This window comes from Urocampus carinirostris, chromosome 1 (genome assembly GCF_059441175.1).
Source record: "Urocampus carinirostris isolate Australia breed hairy pipefish chromosome 1, RoL_Ucar_1.0, whole genome shotgun sequence".
Taxonomy (NCBI): Eukaryota; Metazoa; Chordata; class Actinopteri; order Syngnathiformes; family Syngnathidae; genus Urocampus; species Urocampus carinirostris.
In genome coordinates, this window is record NC_142349.1 from 72601550 (window position 1) to 72619205 (window position 17656).

Consider the following 17656-nt stretch of genomic DNA (forward strand, 5'->3'; position numbering starts at 1 on the left):
GTTGACTGTCGGAAAACCCATTCTAGAAAAAGGAACCTCTTTCAATGCTTTCTCCAATAAGAATTTTCTGTCTTTCCGTCTATTATAATAGACCTGACCGGGAATCGAACCCGGGCCACAGCAGTGAGAGTGCTGGATCCTAGCCACTAGTCCATCAGGGAATGAACAGGAAAAAAGTTGACTGTCGGAAAACCCATTCTAGAAAAAGGAACATCTTTCAATTTTCTTTCCAATTCCTCAAGAGGAATTTTCTATCTGCGTGTAACAGTTTTCCTGACCTGGAATCGAACCCAGGCCACAGCAGTGAAAGTGCTGGATCCTAGCCACTAGACCACCAAGGACTTTACTAGAAAAAAAGTTGACTGTCGTCAAATCCATTCTATAAAAGGAACCTCTTTCAATGCTTTCTCCAATAAGAATTGTCTGTCTGTCTGTCTGTCTGTCTGTCTGTCTGTCTGTCTGTCTGTCTGTCTGTCTGTCTGTCTGTCTGTCTGTCTGTCTGTCTGTCTGTCTGTCTGTCTGTCTGTCTGTCTGTCTGTCTGTCTGTCTGTCTGTCTGTCTGTCTGTCTGTCTGTCTGTCTGTCTGTCTGTCTGTCTGTCTGTCTGTCTGTCTGTCTGTCTGTCTGTCTGTCTGTCTGTCTGTCTGTCTGTCTGTCTGTCTGTCTGTCTGTCTGTCTGTCTGTCTGTCTGTCTGTCTGTCTGTCTGTCATAGTTTCCCTGACCGGGAATCAAACCCGGGCCACAGCAGTGAGAGTGCTGGATCCTAGCCACTAGACCACCAAGGACTTTACTAGAAAAAAGTTGACTGTCGTCAAATCCATTTTATAAAAGGAACCTCTTTCAATGCTTTCTCCGATAAAAAAATTTCTGTCTTTCCGTCTATTATAATAGACCTGACCGGGAATCGAACCCGGGCCACAGCAGTGAGAGTGCTGGATCCTAGCCACTAGTCCATCAGGGAATGAACAGGAAAAAAGTTGACTGTCGGAAAACCCATTCTAGAAAAAGGAACATCTTTCAATTTTCTTTCCAATTCCTCAAGAGGAATTTTCTATCTGCGTGTAACAGTTTTCCTGACCTGGAATCGAACCCAGGCCACAGCAGTGAAAGTGCTGGATCCTAGCCACTAGACCACCAAGGACTTTACTAGAAAAAAAGTTGACTGTCGTCAAATCCATTCTATAAAAGGAACCTCTTTCAATGCTTTCTCCAATAAGAATTGTCTGTCTGTCTGTCTGTCCGTCCGTCCGTCCGTCCGTCCGTCCGTCCGTCCGTCCGTCCGTCCGTCCGTCCGTCCGTCCGTCCGTCCGTCCGTCCGTCCGTCCGTCCGTCCGTCCGTCCGTCCGTCCGTCCGTCCGTCCGTCCGTCCGTCCGTCCGTCCGTCCGTCCGTCCGTCCGTCCGTCCGTCCGTCCGTCCGTCCGTCCGTCCGTCCGTCCGTCCGTCCGTCCGTCCGTCCGTCCGTCCGTCCGTCCGTCCGTCCGTCCGTCCGTCCGTCCGTCCGTCCGTCCGTCCGTCCGTCCGTCCGTCCGTCCGTCCGTCCGTCCGTCCGTCCGTCCGTCCGTCCGTCCGTCCGTCTGTCTGTCTGTCATAGTTTCCCTGACCGGGAATCAAACCCGGGCCACAGCAGTGAGAGTGCTGGATCCTAGCCACTAGACCACCAAGGACTTTACTAGAAAAAAGTTGACTGTCGTCAAATCCATTTTATAAAAGGAACCTCTTTCAATGCTTTCTCCGATAAAAAAAATTCTGTCTTTCCGTCTATTATAATAGACCTGACCGGGAATCGAACCCGGGCCACAGCAGTGAGAGTGCTGGATCCTAGCCACTAGACCACCAAGGACTTTACTAGAAAAAAAGTTGACTGTCGGAAAACCCATTCTAGAAAAAGGAACCTCTTTCAATGTTCATTCCAATTCCTCAAGAGGAATTTTCTATCTGCGTGTAACAGTTTCCCTGACCTGGAATCGAACCCAGGCCACAGCAGTGAAAGTGCTGAATCCTAGCCACTAGACCACCAAGGACTTTACTAGAAAAAAAGTTGACTGTCGTCAAATCCATTCTATAAAAGGAACCTCTTTCAATGCTTTCTCCAATAAGAATTTTCTGTCTTTCCGTCTATAATAATAGACCTGACCTGGAATCGAACCCAGGCCACAGCAGTGAAAGTGCTGGATCCTAGCCACTAGACCACCAAGGACTTTACTAGAAAAAAAGTTGACTGTCGGAAAACCCATTCTAGAAAAAGGAACCTCTTTTCTCCAATAAGAATTTTCTGTCTTTCCGTCTATTATAATAGACCTGACCGGGAATCGAACCCGGGCCACAGCAGTGAGAGTGCTGGATCCTAGCCACTAGTCCATCAGGGAATGAACAGGAAAAAAGTTGACTGTCGGAAAACCCATTCTAGAAAAAGGAACATCTTTCAATTTTCTTTCCAATTCCTCAAGAGGAATTTTCTATCTGCGTGTAACAGTTTTCCTGACCTGGAATCGAACCCAGGCCACAGCAGTGAAAGTGCTGGATCCTAGCCACTAGACCACCAAGGACTTTACTAGGAAAAAAGTTGACTGTCGTCAAATCCATTCTATAAAAGGAACCTCTTTCAATGCTTTCTCCAATAAGAATTGTCTGTCTGTCTGTCTGTCTGTCTGTCTGTCTGTCTGTCTGTCTGTCTGTCTGTCTGTCTGTCTGTCTGTCTGTCTGTCTGTCTGTCTGTCTGTCTGTCTGTCTGTCTGTCTGTCTGTCTGTCTGTCTGTCTGTCTGTCTGTCTGTCTGTCTGTCTGTCTGTCTGTCTGTCTGTCTGTCTGTCTGTCTGTCTGTCTGTCTGTCTGTCTGTCTGTCTGTCTGTCTGTCTGTCTGTCTGTCTGTCTGTCTGTCTGTCTGTCTGTCTGTCTGTCTGTCTGTCTGTCTGTCTGTCTGTCTGTCTGTCTGTCTGTCTGTCTGTCTGTCTGTCTGTCTGTCTGTCTGTCTGTCTGTCTGTCTGTCTGTCTGTCTGTCTGTCTGTCTGTCTGTCTGTCTGTCTGTCTGTCTGTCTGTCTGTCTGTCTGTCTGTCTGTCTGTCTGTCTGTCTGTCTGTCTGTCTGTCTGTCTGTCTGTCTGTCTGTCTGTCTGTCTGTCTGTCTGTCTGTCTGTCTGTCTGTCTGTCTGTCTGTCTGTCTGTCTGTCTGTCTGTCTGTCTGTCTGTCTGTCTGTCTGTCTGTCTGTCTGTCTGTCTGTCTGTCTGTCTGTCTGTCTGTCTGTCTGTCATAGTTTCCCTGACCGGGAATCAAACCCGGGCCACAGCAGTGAGAGTGCTGGATCCTAGCCACTAGACCACCAAGGACTTTACTAGAAAAAAGTTGACTGTCGTCAAATCCATTTTATAAAAGGAACCTCTTTCAATGCTTTCTCCGATAAAAAAATTTCTGTCTTTCCGTCTATTATAATAGACCTGACCGGGAATCGAACCCGGGCCACAGCAGTGAGAGTGCTGGATCCTAGCCACTAGTCCATCAGGGAATGAACAGGAAAAAAGTTGACTGTCGGAAAACCCATTCTAGAAAAAGGAACATCTTTCAATTTTCTTTCCAATTCCTCAAGAGGAATTTTCTATCTGCGTGTAACAGTTTTCCTGACCTGGAATCGAACCCAGGCCACAGCAGTGAAAGTGCTGGATCCTAGCCACTAGACCACCAAGGACTTTACTAGAAAAAAAGTTGACTGTCGTCAAATCCATTCTATAAAAGGAACCTCTTTCAATGCTTTCTCCAATAAGAATTGTCTGTCTGTCCGTCCGTCCGTCCGTCCGTCCGTCCGTCCGTCCGTCCGTCCGTCCGTCCGTCCGTCCGTCCGTCCGTCCGTCCGTCCGTCCGTCCGTCCGTCCGTCCGTCCGTCCGTCCGTCCGTCCGTCCGTCCGTCCGTCCGTCCGTCCGTCCGTCCGTCCGTCCGTCCGTCCGTCCGTCCGTCCGTCCGTCCGTCCGTCCGTCCGTCCGTCCGTCCGTCCGTCCGTCCGTCCGTCCGTCCGTCCGTCCGTCCGTCCGTCCGTCCGTCCGTCCGTCGGAAAACCCATTCTAGAAAAAGGAACATCTTTCAATTTTCTTTCCAATTCCTCAAGAGGAATTTTCTATCTGCGTGTAACAGTTTTCCTGACCTGGAATCGAACCCAGGCCACAGCAGTGAAAGTGCTGGATCCTAGCCACTAGACCACCAAGGACTTTACTAGAAAAAAAGTTGACTGTCGTCAAATCCATTCTATAAAAGGAACCTCTTTCAATGCTTTCTCCAATAAGAATTTTCTGTCTTTCCGTCTATTATAATAGGCCTGACCGGGAATCGAACCCGGGCCACAGCAGTGAGAGTGCTGGATCCTAGCCACTAGACCACCAAGGACTTTACTAGAAAAAAAGTTGACTGTCGGAAAACCCATTCTAGAAAAAGGAACATCTTTCCAATTCCTCAAGAGGAATTGTCTGTCTGTCTGTCTGTCTGTCTGTCTGTCTGTCATAGTTTCCCTGACCGGGAATCGAACCCGGGCCACAGCAGTGAGAGTGCTGGATCCTAGCCACTAGACCACCAAGGACTTTACTAGAAAAAAAGTTGACTGTCGTCAAATCCATTCTATAAAAGGAACCTCTTTCAATGCTTTCTCCAATAAGAATTTTCTGTCTTTCCGACTATTATAATAGACCTGACCGGCAATCGAACCCGGGCCACAGCAGTGAGAGTGCTGGATCCTAGCCACTAGTCCATCAGGGAATGAACAGGAAAAAAGTTGACTGTCGGAAAACCCATTCTAGAAAAAGGAACATCTTTCAATTTTCTTTCCAATTCCTCAAGAGGAATTTTCTATCTGCGTGTAACAGTTTCCCTGACCTGGAATCGAACCCGGGCCACAGCAGTGAAAGTGCTGGATCTTAGCCACTAGACCACCAAGGACTTTACTAGAAAAAAAGTTGACTGTCGTCAAATCCATTCTATAAAAAGAACCTCTTTCAATGCTTTCTCCAATAAGAATTGTCTGTCTGTCTGTCTGTCCGTCCGTCCGTCCGTCCGTCCGTCCGTCCGTCCGTCCGTCCGTCCGTCCGTCCGTCCGTCCGTCCGTCCGTCCGTCCGTCCGTCCGTCCGTCCGTCCGTCCGTCCGTCCGTCCGTCCGTCCGTCCGTCCGTCCGTCCGTCCGTCCGTCCGTCCGTCCGTCCGTCCGTCCGTCCGTCCGTCTGTCTGTCTGTCATAGTTTCCCTGACCGGGAATCAAACCCGGGCCACAGCAGTGAGAGTGCTGGATCCTAGCCACTAGACCACCAAGGACTTTACTAGAAAAAAGTTGACTGTCGTCAAATCCATTTTATAAAAGGAACCTCTTTCAATGCTTTCTCCGATAAAAAAATTTCTGTCTTTCCGTCTATTATAATAGACCTGACCGGGAATCGAACCCGGGCCACAGCAGTGAGAGTGCTGGATCCTAGCCACTAGACCACCAAGGACTTTACTAGAAAAAAAGTTGACTGTCGGAAAACCCATTCTAGAAAAAGGAACCTCTTTCAATGTTCATTCCAATTCCTCAAGAGGAATTTTCTATCTGCGTGTAACAGTTTCCCTGACCTGGAATCGAACCCAGGCCACAGCAGTGAAAGTGCTGAATCCTAGCCACTAGACCACCAAGGACTTTACTAGAAAAAAAGTTGACTGTCGTCAAATCCATTCTATAAAAGGAACCTCTTTCAATGCTTTCTCCAATAAGAATTTTCTGTCTTTCCGTCTATAATAATAGACCTGACCTGGAATCGAACCCAGGCCACAGCAGTGAAAGTGCTGGATCCTAGCCACTAGACCACCAAGGACTTTACTAGAAAAAAAGTTGACTGTCGGAAAACCCATTCTAGAAAAAGGAACCTCTTTCAATGCTTTCTCCAATAAGAATTTTCTGTCTTTCCGTCTATTATAATAGACCTGACCGGGAATCGAACCCGGGCCACAGCAGTGAGAGTGCTGGATCCTAGCCACTAGTCCATCAGGGAATGAACAGGAAAAAAGTTGACTGTCGGAAAACCCATTCTAGAAAAAGGAACATCTTTCAATTTTCTTTCCAATTCCTCAAGAGGAATTTTCTATCTGCGTGTAACAGTTTTCCTGACCTGGAATCGAACCCAGGCCACAGCAGTGAAAGTGCTGGATCCTAGCCACTAGACCACCAAGGACTTTACTAGAAAAAAAGTTGACTGTCGTCAAATCCATTCTATAAAAGGAACCTCTTTCAATGCTTTCTCCAATAAGAATTGTCTGTCTGTCTGTCTGTCTGTCTGTCTGTCTGTCTGTCTGTCTGTCTGTCTGTCTGTCTGTCTGTCTGTCTGTCTGTCTGTCTGTCTGTCTGTCTGTCTGTCTGTCTGTCTGTCTGTCTGTCTGTCTGTCTGTCTGTCTGTCTGTCTGTCTGTCTGTCTGTCTGTCTGTCTGTCTGTCTGTCTGTCTGTCTGTCTGTCTGTCTGTCTGTCTGTCTGTCTGTCTGTCTGTCTGTCTGTCTGTCTGTCTGTCTGTCTGTCTGTCTGTCTGTCTGTCTGTCTGTCTGTCTGTCTGTCTGTCTGTCTGTCTGTCTGTCTGTCTGTCTGTCTGTCTGTCTGTCTGTCTGTCTGTCTGTCTGTCTGTCTGTCTGTCTGTCTGTCTGTCTGTCTGTCTGTCTGTCTGTCTGTCTGTCTGTCTGTCTGTCTGTCTGTCTGTCTGTCTGTCTGTCTGTCTGTCTGTCTGTCTGTCTGTCTGTCTGTCTGTCTGTCTGTCTGTCTGTCTGTCTGTCTGTCTGTCTGTCTGTCTGTCTGTCTGTCTGTCTGTCTGTCTGTCTGTCTGTCTGTCTGTCATAGTTTCCCTGACCGGGAATCAAACCCGGGCCACAGCAGTGAGAGTGCTGGATCCTAGCCACTAGACCACCAAGGACTTTACTAGAAAAAAGTTGACTGTCGTCAAATCCATTTTATAAAAGGAACCTCTTTCAATGCTTTCTCCGATAAAAAAATTTCTGTCTTTCCGTCTATTATAATAGACCTGACCGGGAATCGAACCCGGGCCACAGCAGTGAGAGTGCTGGATCCTAGCCACTAGACCACCAAGGACTTTACTAGAAAAAAAGTTGACTGTCGGAAAACCCATTCTAGAAAAAGGAACCTCTTTCAATGTTCATTCCAATTCCTCAAGAGGAATTTTCTATCTGCGTGTAACAGTTTCCCTGACCTGGAATCGAACCCAGGCCACAGCAGTGAAAGTGCTGAATCCTAGCCACTAGACCACCAAGGACTTTACTAGAAAAAAAGTTGACTGTCGTCAAATCCATTCTATAAAAGGAACCTCTTTCAATGCTTTCTCCAATAAGAATTTTCTGTCTTTCCGTCTATAATAATAGACCTGACCTGGAATCGAACCCAGGCCACAGCAGTGAAAGTGCTGGATCCTAGCCACTAGACCACCAAGGACTTTACTAGAAAAAAAGTTGACTGTCGGAAAACCCATTCTAGAAAAAGGAACCTCTTTCAATGCTTTCTCCAATAAGAATTTTCTGTCTTTCCGTCTATTATAATAGACCTGACCGGGAATCGAACCCGGGCCACAGCAGTGAGAGTGCTGGATCCTAGCCACTAGTCCATCAGGGAATGAACAGGAAAAAAGTTGACTGTCGGAAAACCCATTCTAGAAAAAGGAACATCTTTCAATTTTCTTTCCAATTCCTCAAGAGGAATTTTCTATCTGCGTGTAACAGTTTTCCTGACCTGGAATCGAACCCAGGCCACAGCAGTGAAAGTGCTGGATCCTAGCCACTAGACCACCAAGGACTTTACTAGAAAAAAAGTTGACTGTCGTCAAATCCATTCTATAAAAGGAACCTCTTTCAATGCTTTCTCCAATAAGAATTGTCTGTCTGTCTGTCTGTCTGTCTGTCTGTCTGTCTGTCTGTCTGTCTGTCTGTCTGTCTGTCTGTCTGTCTGTCTGTCTGTCTGTCTGTCTGTCTGTCTGTCTGTCTGTCTGTCTGTCTGTCTGTCTGTCTGTCTGTCTGTCTGGCTGTCTGTCTGTCTGTCTGTCTGTCTGGCTGTCTGTCTGTCTGTCTGTCTGTCTGGCTGTCTGTCTGGCTGTCTGTCTGTCTGTCTGTCTGTCTGGCTGTCTGTCTGTCTGTCTGGCTGTCTGGCTGTCTGGCTGTCTGGCTGTCTGTCTGTCTGTCTGTCTGTCTGTCTGGCTGTCTGTCTGTCTGTCTGTCTGTCTGTCTGGCTGTCTGTCTGTCTGTCTGTCTGTCTGGCTGTCTGGCTGTCTGGCTGTCTGGCTGGCTGTCTGTCTGTCTGTCTGTCTGTCTGTCTGTCTGTCTGTCTGTCTGTCTGTCTGTCTGTCTGTCTGTCTGTCTGTCTGTCTGTCTGTCTGTCTGTCTGTCTGTCTGTCTGTCATAGTTTCCCTGACCGGGAATCAAACCCGGGCCACAGCAGTGAGAGTGCTGGATCCTAGCCACTAGACCACCAAGGACTTTACTAGAAAAAAGTTGACTGTCGTCAAATCCATTTTATAAAAGGAACCTCTTTCAATGCTTTCTCCGATAAAAAAATTTCTGTCTTTCCGTCTATTATAATAGACCTGACCGGGAATCGAACCCGGGCCACAGCAGTGAGAGTGCTGGATCCTAGCCACTAGTCCATCAGGGAATGAACAGGAAAAAAGTTGACTGTCGGAAAACCCATTCTAGAAAAAGGAACATCTTTCAATTTTCTTTCCAATTCCTCAAGAGGAATTTTCTATCTGCGTGTAACAGTTTTCCTGACCTGGAATCGAACCCAGGCCACAGCAGTGAAAGTGCTGGATCCTAGCCACTAGACCACCAAGGACTTTACTAGAAAAAAAGTTGACTGTCGTCAAATCCATTCTATAAAAGGAACCTCTTTCAATGCTTTCTCCAATAAGAATTGTCTGTCTGTCTGTCTGTCCGTCCGTCCGTCCGTCCGTCCGTCCGTCCGTCCGTCCGTCCGTCCGTCCGTCCGTCCGTCCGTCCGTCCGTCCGTCCGTCCGTCCGTCCGTCCGTCCGTCCGTCCGTCCGTCCGTCCGTCCGTCCGTCCGTCCGTCCGTCCGTCCGTCCGTCCGTCCGTCCGTCCGTCCGTCCGTCCGTCCGTCCGTCCGTCCGTCCGTCCGTCCGTCCGTCCGTCCGTCCGTCCGTCCGTCCGTCCGTCCGTCCGTCTGTCTGTCTGTCTGTCTGTCATAGTTTCCCTGACCGGGAATCAAACCCGGGCCACAGCAGTGAGAGTGCTGGATCCTAGCCACTAGACCACCAAGGACTTTACTAGAAAAAAGTTGACTGTCGTCAAATCCATTTTATAAAAGGAACCTCTTTCAATGCTTTCTCCGATAAAAAAATTTCTGTCTTTCCGTCTATTATAATAGACCTGACCGGGAATCGAACCCGGGCCACAGCAGTGAGAGTGCTGGATCCTAGCCACTAGACCACCAAGGACTTTACTAGAAAAAAAGTTGACTGTCGGAAAACCCATTCTAGAAAAAGGAACCTCTTTCAATGTTCATTCCAATTCCTCAAGAGGAATTTTCTATCTGCGTGTAACAGTTTCCCTGACCTGGAATCGAACCCAGGCCACAGCAGTGAAAGTGCTGAATCCTAGCCACTAGACCACCAAGGACTTTACTAGAAAAAAAGTTGACTGTCGTCAAATCCATTCTATAAAAGGAACCTCTTTCAATGCTTTCTCCAATAAGAATTTTCTGTCTTTCCGTCTATAATAATAGACCTGACCTGGAATCGAACCCAGGCCACAGCAGTGAAAGTGCTGGATCCTAGCCACTAGACCACCAAGGACTTTACTAGAAAAAAAGTTGACTGTCGGAAAACCCATTCTAGAAAAAGGAACCTCTTTCAATGCTTTCTCCAATAAGAATTTTCTGTCTTTCCGTCTATTATAATAGACCTGACCGGGAATCGAACCCGGGCCACAGCAGTGAGAGTGCTGGATCCTAGCCACTAGTCCATCAGGGAATGAACAGGAAAAAAGTTGACTGTCGGAAAACCCATTCTAGAAAAAGGAACATCTTTCAATTTTCTTTCCAATTCCTCAAGAGGAATTTTCTATCTGCGTGTAACAGTTTCCCTGACCTGGAATCGAACCCGGGCCACAGCAGTGAAAGTGCTGGATCTTAGCCACTAGACCACCAAGGACTTTACTAGAAAAAAAGTTGACTGTCGTCAAATCCATTCTATAAAAAGAACCTCTTTCAATGCTTTCTCCAATAAGAATCGTCCGTCCGTCCGTCCGTCCGTCCGTCCGTCCGTCCGTCCGTCCGTCCGTCCGTCCGTCCGTCCGTCCGTCCGTCCGTCCGTCCGTCCGTCCGTCCGTCCGTCCGTCCGTCCGTCCGTCCGTCCGTCCGTCCGTCCGTCCGTCCGTCCGTCCGTCCGTCCGTCCGTCCGTCCGTCCGTCCGTCCGTCCGTCCGTCCGTCCGTCCGTCCGTCCGTCCGTCCGTCCGTCCGTCCGTCCGTCCGTCCGTCCGTCCGTCCGTCCGTCCGTCCGTCCGTCCGTCTGTCTGTCGGAAAACCCATTCTAGAAAAAGGAACATCTTTCAATTTTCTTTCCAATTCCTCAAGAGGAATTTTCTATCTGCGTGTAACAGTTTTCCTGACCTGGAATCGAACCCAGGCCACAGCAGTGAAAGTGCTGGATCCTAGCCACTAGACCACCAAGGACTTTACTAGAAAAAAAGTTGACTGTCGTCAAATCCATTCTATAAAAGGAACCTCTTTCAATGCTTTCTCCAATAAGAATTTTCTGTCTTTCCGTCTATTATAATAGACCTGACCGGGAATCGAACCCGGGCCACAGCAGTGAGAGTGCTGGATCCTAGCCACTAGACCACCAAGGACTTTACTAGAAAAAAAGTTGACTGTCGGAAAACCCATTCTAGAAAAAGGAACATCTTTCCAATTCCTCAAGAGGAATTGTCTGTCTGTCTGTCTGTCTGTCTGTCTGTCTGTCATAGTTTCCCTGACCGGGAATCGAACCCGGGCCACAGCAGTGAGAGTGCTGGATCCTAGCCACTAGACCACCAAGGACTTTACTAGAAAAAAAGTTGACTGTCGTCAAATCCATTCTATAAAAGGAACCTCTTTCAATGCTTTCTCCAATAAGAATTTTCTGTCTTTCCGACTATTATAATAGACCTGACCGGCAATCGAACCCGGGCCACAGCAGTGAGAGTGCTGGATCCTAGCCACTAGTCCATCAGGGAATGAACAGGAAAAAAGTTGACTGTCGGAAAACCCATTCTAGAAAAAGGAACATCTTTCAATTTTCTTTCCAATTCCTCAAGAGGAATTTTCTATCTGCGTGTAACAGTTTCCCTGACCTGGAATCGAACCCGGGCCACAGCAGTGAAAGTGCTGGATCTTAGCCACTAGACCACCAAGGACTTTACTAGAAAAAAAGTTGACTGTCGTCAAATCCATTCTATAAAAAGAACCTCTTTCAATGCTTTCTCCAATAAGAATTGTCTGTCTGTCCGTCCGTCCGTCCGTCCGTCCGTCCGTCCGTCCGTCCGTCCGTCCGTCCGTCCGTCCGTCCGTCCGTCCGTCCGTCCGTCCGTCCGTCCGTCCGTCCGTCCGTCCGTCCGTCCGTCCGTCCGTCCGTCCGTCCGTCCGTCCGTCCGTCCGTCCGTCCGTCCGTCCGTCCGTCCGTCCGTCCGTCCGTCCGTCCGTCCGTCCGTCCGTCCGTCCGTCCGTCCGTCCGTCCGTCCGTCCGTCCGTCCGTCCGTCCGTCCGTCCGTCTGTCTGTCTGTCTGTCTGTCATAGTTTCCCTGACCGGGAATCAAACCCGGGCCACAGCAGTGAGAGTGCTGGATCCTAGCCACTAGACCACCAAGGACTTTACTAGAAAAAAGTTGACTGTCGTCAAATCCATTTTATAAAAGGAACCTCTTTCAATGCTTTCTCCGATAAAAAAATTTCTGTCTTTCCGTCTATTATAATAGACCTGACCGGGAATCGAACCCGGGCCACAGCAGTGAGAGTGCTGGATCCTAGCCACTAGACCACCAAGGACTTTACTAGAAAAAAAGTTGACTGTCGGAAAACCCATTCTAGAAAAAGGAACCTCTTTCAATGTTCATTCCAATTCCTCAAGAGGAATTTTCTATCTGCGTGTAACAGTTTCCCTGACCTGGAATCGAACCCAGGCCACAGCAGTGAAAGTGCTGAATCCTAGCCACTAGACCACCAAGGACTTTACTAGAAAAAAAGTTGACTGTCGTCAAATCCATTCTATAAAAGGAACCTCTTTCAATGCTTTCTCCAATAAGAATTTTCTGTCTTTCCGTCTATAATAATAGACCTGACCTGGAATCGAACCCAGGCCACAGCAGTGAAAGTGCTGGATCCTAGCCACTAGACCACCAAGGACTTTACTAGAAAAAAAGTTGACTGTCGGAAAACCCATTCTAGAAAAAGGAACCTCTTTCAATGCTTTCTCCAATAAGAATTTTCTGTCTTTCCGTCTATTATAATAGACCTGACCGGGAATCGAACCCGGGCCACAGCAGTGAGAGTGCTGGATCCTAGCCACTAGTCCATCAGGGAATGAACAGGAAAAAAGTTGACTGTCGGAAAACCCATTCTAGAAAAAGGAACATCTTTCAATTTTCTTTCCAATTCCTCAAGAGGAATTTTCTATCTGCGTGTAACAGTTTTCCTGACCTGGAATCGAACCCAGGCCACAGCAGTGAAAGTGCTGGATCCTAGCCACTAGACCACCAAGGACTTTACTAGAAAAAAAGTTGACTGTCGTCAAATCCATTCTATAAAAGGAACCTCTTTCAATGCTTTCTCCAATAAGAATTGTCTGTCTGTCTGTCTGTCTGTCTGTCTGTCTGTCTGTCTGTCTGTCTGTCTGTCTGTCTGTCTGTCTGTCTGTCTGTCTGTCTGTCTGTCTGTCTGTCTGTCTGTCTGTCTGTCTGTCTGTCTGTCTGTCTGTCTGTCTGTCTGTCTGTCTGTCTGTCTGTCTGTCTGTCTGTCTGTCTGTCTGTCTGTCTGTCTGTCTGTCTGTCTGTCTGTCTGTCTGTCTGTCTGTCTGTCTGTCTGTCTGTCTGTCTGTCTGTCTGTCTGTCTGTCTGTCTGTCTGTCTGTCTGTCTGTCTGTCTGTCTGTCTGTCTGTCTGTCTGTCTGTCTGTCTGTCTGTCTGTCTGTCTGTCTGTCTGTCTGTCTGTCTGTCTGTCTGTCTGTCTGTCTGTCTGTCTGTCTGTCTGTCTGTCTGTCTGTCTGTCTGTCTGTCTGTCTGTCTGTCTGTCTGTCTGTCTGTCTGTCTGTCTGTCTGTCTGTCTGTCTGTCTGTCTGTCTGTCTGTCTGTCTGTCTGTCTGTCTGTCTGTCTGTCTGTCTGTCTGTCTGTCTGTCTGTCTGTCTGTCTGTCTGTCTGTCTGTCTGTCTGTCTGTCTGTCTGTCTGTCTGTCTGTCTGTCTGTCTGTCTGTCTGTCTGTCTGTCTGTCTGTCTGTCTGTCTGTCTGTCTGTCTGTCTGTCTGTCTGTCTGTCTGTCTGTCTGTCTGTCTGTCTGTCTGTCTGTCTGTCTGTCTGTCTGTCTGTCTGTCTGTCTGTCTGTCTGTCTGTCTGTCATAGTTTCCCTGACCGGGAATCAAACCCGGGCCACAGCAGTGAGAGTGCTGGATCCTAGCCACTAGACCACCAAGGACTTTACTAGAAAAAAGTTGACTGTCGTCAAATCCATTTTATAAAAGGAACCTCTTTCAATGCTTTCTCCGATAAAAAAATTTCTGTCTTTCCGTCTATTATAATAGACCTGACCGGGAATCGAACCCGGGCCACAGCAGTGAGAGTGCTGGATCCTAGCCACTAGACCACCAAGGACTTTACTAGAAAAAAAGTTGACTGTCGGAAAACCCATTCTAGAAAAAGGAACCTCTTTCAATGTTCATTCCAATTCCTCAAGAGGAATTTTCTATCTGCGTGTAACAGTTTCCCTGACCTGGAATCGAACCCAGGCCACAGCAGTGAAAGTGCTGAATCCTAGCCACTAGACCACCAAGGACTTTACTAGAAAAAAAGTTGACTGTCGTCAAATCCATTCTATAAAAGGAACCTCTTTCAATGCTTTCTCCAATAAGAATTTTCTGTCTTTCCGTCTATAATAATAGACCTGACCTGGAATCGAACCCAGGCCACAGCAGTGAAAGTGCTGGATCCTAGCCACTAGACCACCAAGGACTTTACTAGAAAAAAAGTTGACTGTCGGAAAACCCATTCTAGAAAAAGGAACCTCTTTCAATGCTTTCTCCAATAAGAATTTTCTGTCTTTCCGTCTATTATAATAGACCTGACCGGGAATCGAACCCGGGCCACAGCAGTGAGAGTGCTGGATCCTAGCCACTAGTCCATCAGGGAATGAACAGGAAAAAAGTTGACTGTCGGAAAACCCATTCTAGAAAAAGGAACATCTTTCAATTTTCTTTCCAATTCCTCAAGAGGAATTTTCTATCTGCGTGTAACAGTTTTCCTGACCTGGAATCGAACCCAGGCCACAGCAGTGAAAGTGCTGGATCCTAGCCACTAGACCACCAAGGACTTTACTAGAAAAAAAGTTGACTGTCGTCAAATCCATTCTATAAAAGGAACCTCTTTCAATGCTTTCTCCAATAAGAATTGTCTGTCTGTCTGTCTGTCTGTCTGTCTGTCTGTCTGTCTGTCTGTCTGTCTGTCTGTCTGTCTGTCTGTCTGTCTGTCTGTCTGTCTGTCTGTCTGTCTGTCTGTCTGTCTGTCTGTCTGTCTGTCTGTCTGTCTGTCTGTCTGTCTGTCTGTCTGTCTGTCTGTCTGTCTGTCTGTCTGTCTGTCTGTCTGTCTGTCTGTCTGTCTGTCTGTCTGTCTGTCTGTCTGTCTGTCTGTCTGTCTGTCTGTCTGTCTGTCTGTCTGTCTGTCTGTCTGTCTGTCTGTCTGTCTGTCTGTCTGTCTGTCTGTCTGTCTGTCTGTCTGTCTGTCTGTCTGTCTGTCTGTCTGTCTGTCTGTCTGTCTGTCTGTCTGTCTGTCTGTCTGTCTGTCTGTCTGTCTGTCTGTCTGTCTGTCTGTCTGTCTGTCTGTCTGTCTGTCTGTCTGTCTGTCTGTCTGTCTGTCTGTCTGTCTGTCTGTCTGTCTGTCTGTCTGTCTGTCTGTCTGTCTGTCTGTCTGTCTGTCTGTCTGTCTGTCTGTCTGTCTGTCTGTCTGTCTGTCTGTCTGTCTGTCTGTCTGTCTGTCTGTCTGTCTGTCTGTCTGTCTGTCTGTCTGTCTGTCTGTCTGTCTGTCTGTCTGTCTGTCTGTCTGTCTGTCTGTCTGTCTGTCTGTCTGTCTGTCTGTCTGTCTGTCTGTCTGTCTGTCTGTCTGTCTGTCTGTCTGTCTGTCTGTCTGTCTGTCTGTCTGTCTGTCTGTCTGTCTGTCTGTCTGTCTGTCTGTCTGTCTGTCTGTCTGTCTGTCTGTCTGTCTGTCTGTCTGTCTGTCTGTCTGTCTGTCTGTCTGTCTGTCTGTCTGTCTGTCTGTCTGTCTGTCTGTCTGTCTGTCTGTCTGTCTGTCTGTCTGTCTGTCTGTCTGTCTGTCTGTCTGTCTGTCTGTCTGTCTGTCTGTCTGTCTGTCTGTCTGTCTGTCTGTCTGTCTGTCTGTCTGTCTGTCTGTCTGTCTGTCTGTCTGTCTGTCTGTCTGTCTGTCTGTCTGTCTGTCTGTCTGTCTGTCTGTCTGTCTGTCTGTCTGTCTGTCTGTCTGTCTGTCTGTCTGTCTGTCTGTCTGTCTGTCTGTCTGTCTGTCTGTCTGTCTGTCTGTCTGTCTGTCTGTCTGTCTGTCTGTCTGTCTGTCTGTCTGTCTGTCTGTCTGTCTGTCTGTCTGTCTGTCTGTCTGTCTGTCTGTCTGTCTGTCTGTCTGTCTGTCTGTCTGTCTGTCTGTCTGTCTGTCTGTCTGTCTGTCTGTCTGTCTGTCTGTCTGTCTGTCTGTCTGTCTGTCTGTCTGTCTGTCTGTCTGTCTGTCTGTCTGTCTGTCTGTCTGTCTGTCTGTCTGTCTGTCTGTCTGTCTGTCTGTCTGTCTGTCTGTCTGTCTGTCTGTCTGTCTGTCTGTCTGTCTGTCTGTCTGTCTGTCTGTCTGTCTGTCTGTCTGTCTGTCTGTCTGTCTGTCTGTCTGTCTGTCTGTCTGTCTGTCTGTCTGTCTGTCTGTCTGTCTGTCTGTCTGTCTGTCTGTCTGTCTGTCTGTCTGTCTGTCTGTCTGTCTGTCTGTCTGTCTGTCTGTCTGTCTGTCTGTCTGTCTGTCTGTCTGTCTGTCTGTCTGTCTGTCTGTCTGTCTGTCTGTCTGTCTGTCTGTCTGTCTGTCTGTCTGTCTGTCTGTCTGTCTGTCTGTCTGTCTGTCTGTCTGTCTGTCTGTCTGTCTGTCTGTCTGTCTGTCTGTCTGTCTGTCTGTCTGTCTGTCTGTCTGTCATAGTTTCCCTGACCGGGAATCAAACCCGGGCCACAGCAGTGAGAGTGCTGGATCCTAGCCACTAGACCACCAAGGACTTTACTAGAAATTTATAAAAGGAACCTCTTTCAATGCTTTCTCCGATAAAAAAATTTCTGTCTTTCCGTCTATTATAATAGACCTGACCGGGAATCGAACCCGGGCCACAGCAGTGAGAGTGCTGGATCCTAGCCACTAGACCACCAAGGACTTTACTAGAAAAAAAGTTGACTGTCGGAAAACCCATTCTAGAAAAAGGAACCTCTTTCAATGTTCATTCCAATTCCTCAAGAGGAATTTTCTATCTGCGTGTAACAGTTTCCCTGACCTGGAATCGAACCCAGGCCACAGCAGTGAAAGTGCTGAATCCTAGCCACTAGACCACCAAGGACTTTACTAGAAAAAAAGTTGACTGTCGTCAAATCCATTCTATAAAAGGAACCTCTTTCAATGCTTTCTCCAATAAGAATTTTCTGTCTTTCCGTCTATAATAATAGACCTGACCTGGAATCGAACCCAGGCCACAGCAGTGAAAGTGCTGGATCCTAGCCACTAGACCACCAAGGACTTTACTAGAAAAAAAGTTGACTGTCGGAAAACCCATTCTAGAAAAAGGAACCTCTTTCAATGCTTTCTCCAATAAGAATTTTCTGTCTTTCCGTCTATTATAATAGACCTGACCGGGAATCGAACCCGGGCCACAGCAGTGAGAGTGCTGGATCCTAGCCACTAGTCCATCAGGGAATGAACAGGAAAAAAGTTGACTGTCGGAAAACCCATTCTAGAAAAAGGAACATCTTTCAATTTTCTTTCCAATTCCTCAAGAGGAATTTTCTATCTGCGTGTAACAGTTTTCCTGACCTGGAATCGAACCCAGGCCACAGCAGTGAAAGTGCTGGATCCTAGCCACTAGACCACCAAGGACTTTACTAGAAAAAAAGTTGACTGTCGTCAAATCCATTCTATAAAAGGAACCTCTTTCAATGCTTTCTCCAATAAGAATTGTCTGTCTGTCTGTCTGTCTGTCTGTCTGTCTGTCTGTCTGTCTGTCTGTCTGTCTGTCTGTCTGTCTGTCTGTCTGTCTGTCTGTCTGTCTGTCTGTCTGTCTGTCTGTCTGTCTGTCTGTCTGTCTGTCTGTCTGTCTGTCTGTCTGTCTGTCTGTCTGTCTGTCTGTCTGTCTGTCTGTCTGTCTGTCTGTCTGTCTGTCTGTCTGTCTGTCTGTCTG

The 17656-nt window shown here is 47.7% G+C and overlaps 2 non-coding genes across 2 annotated transcripts; both read right to left on the reverse strand.

Moving 5' to 3' along the window:
* Positions 1–4487: 4487 nt before the first annotated feature.
* Positions 4488–4559, reverse strand: trnae-cuc (transfer RNA glutamic acid (anticodon CUC)). The gene has a single exon. It is a non-coding gene; the product is annotated as a tRNA-Glu (tRNA).
* A 6410-nt stretch (positions 4560–10969) lies between these two features.
* Positions 10970–11041, reverse strand: trnae-cuc (transfer RNA glutamic acid (anticodon CUC)). Its single transcript has one exon. It is a non-coding gene; the product is annotated as a tRNA-Glu (tRNA).
* Between the last annotated feature and the right edge of the window lie 6615 nt (positions 11042–17656).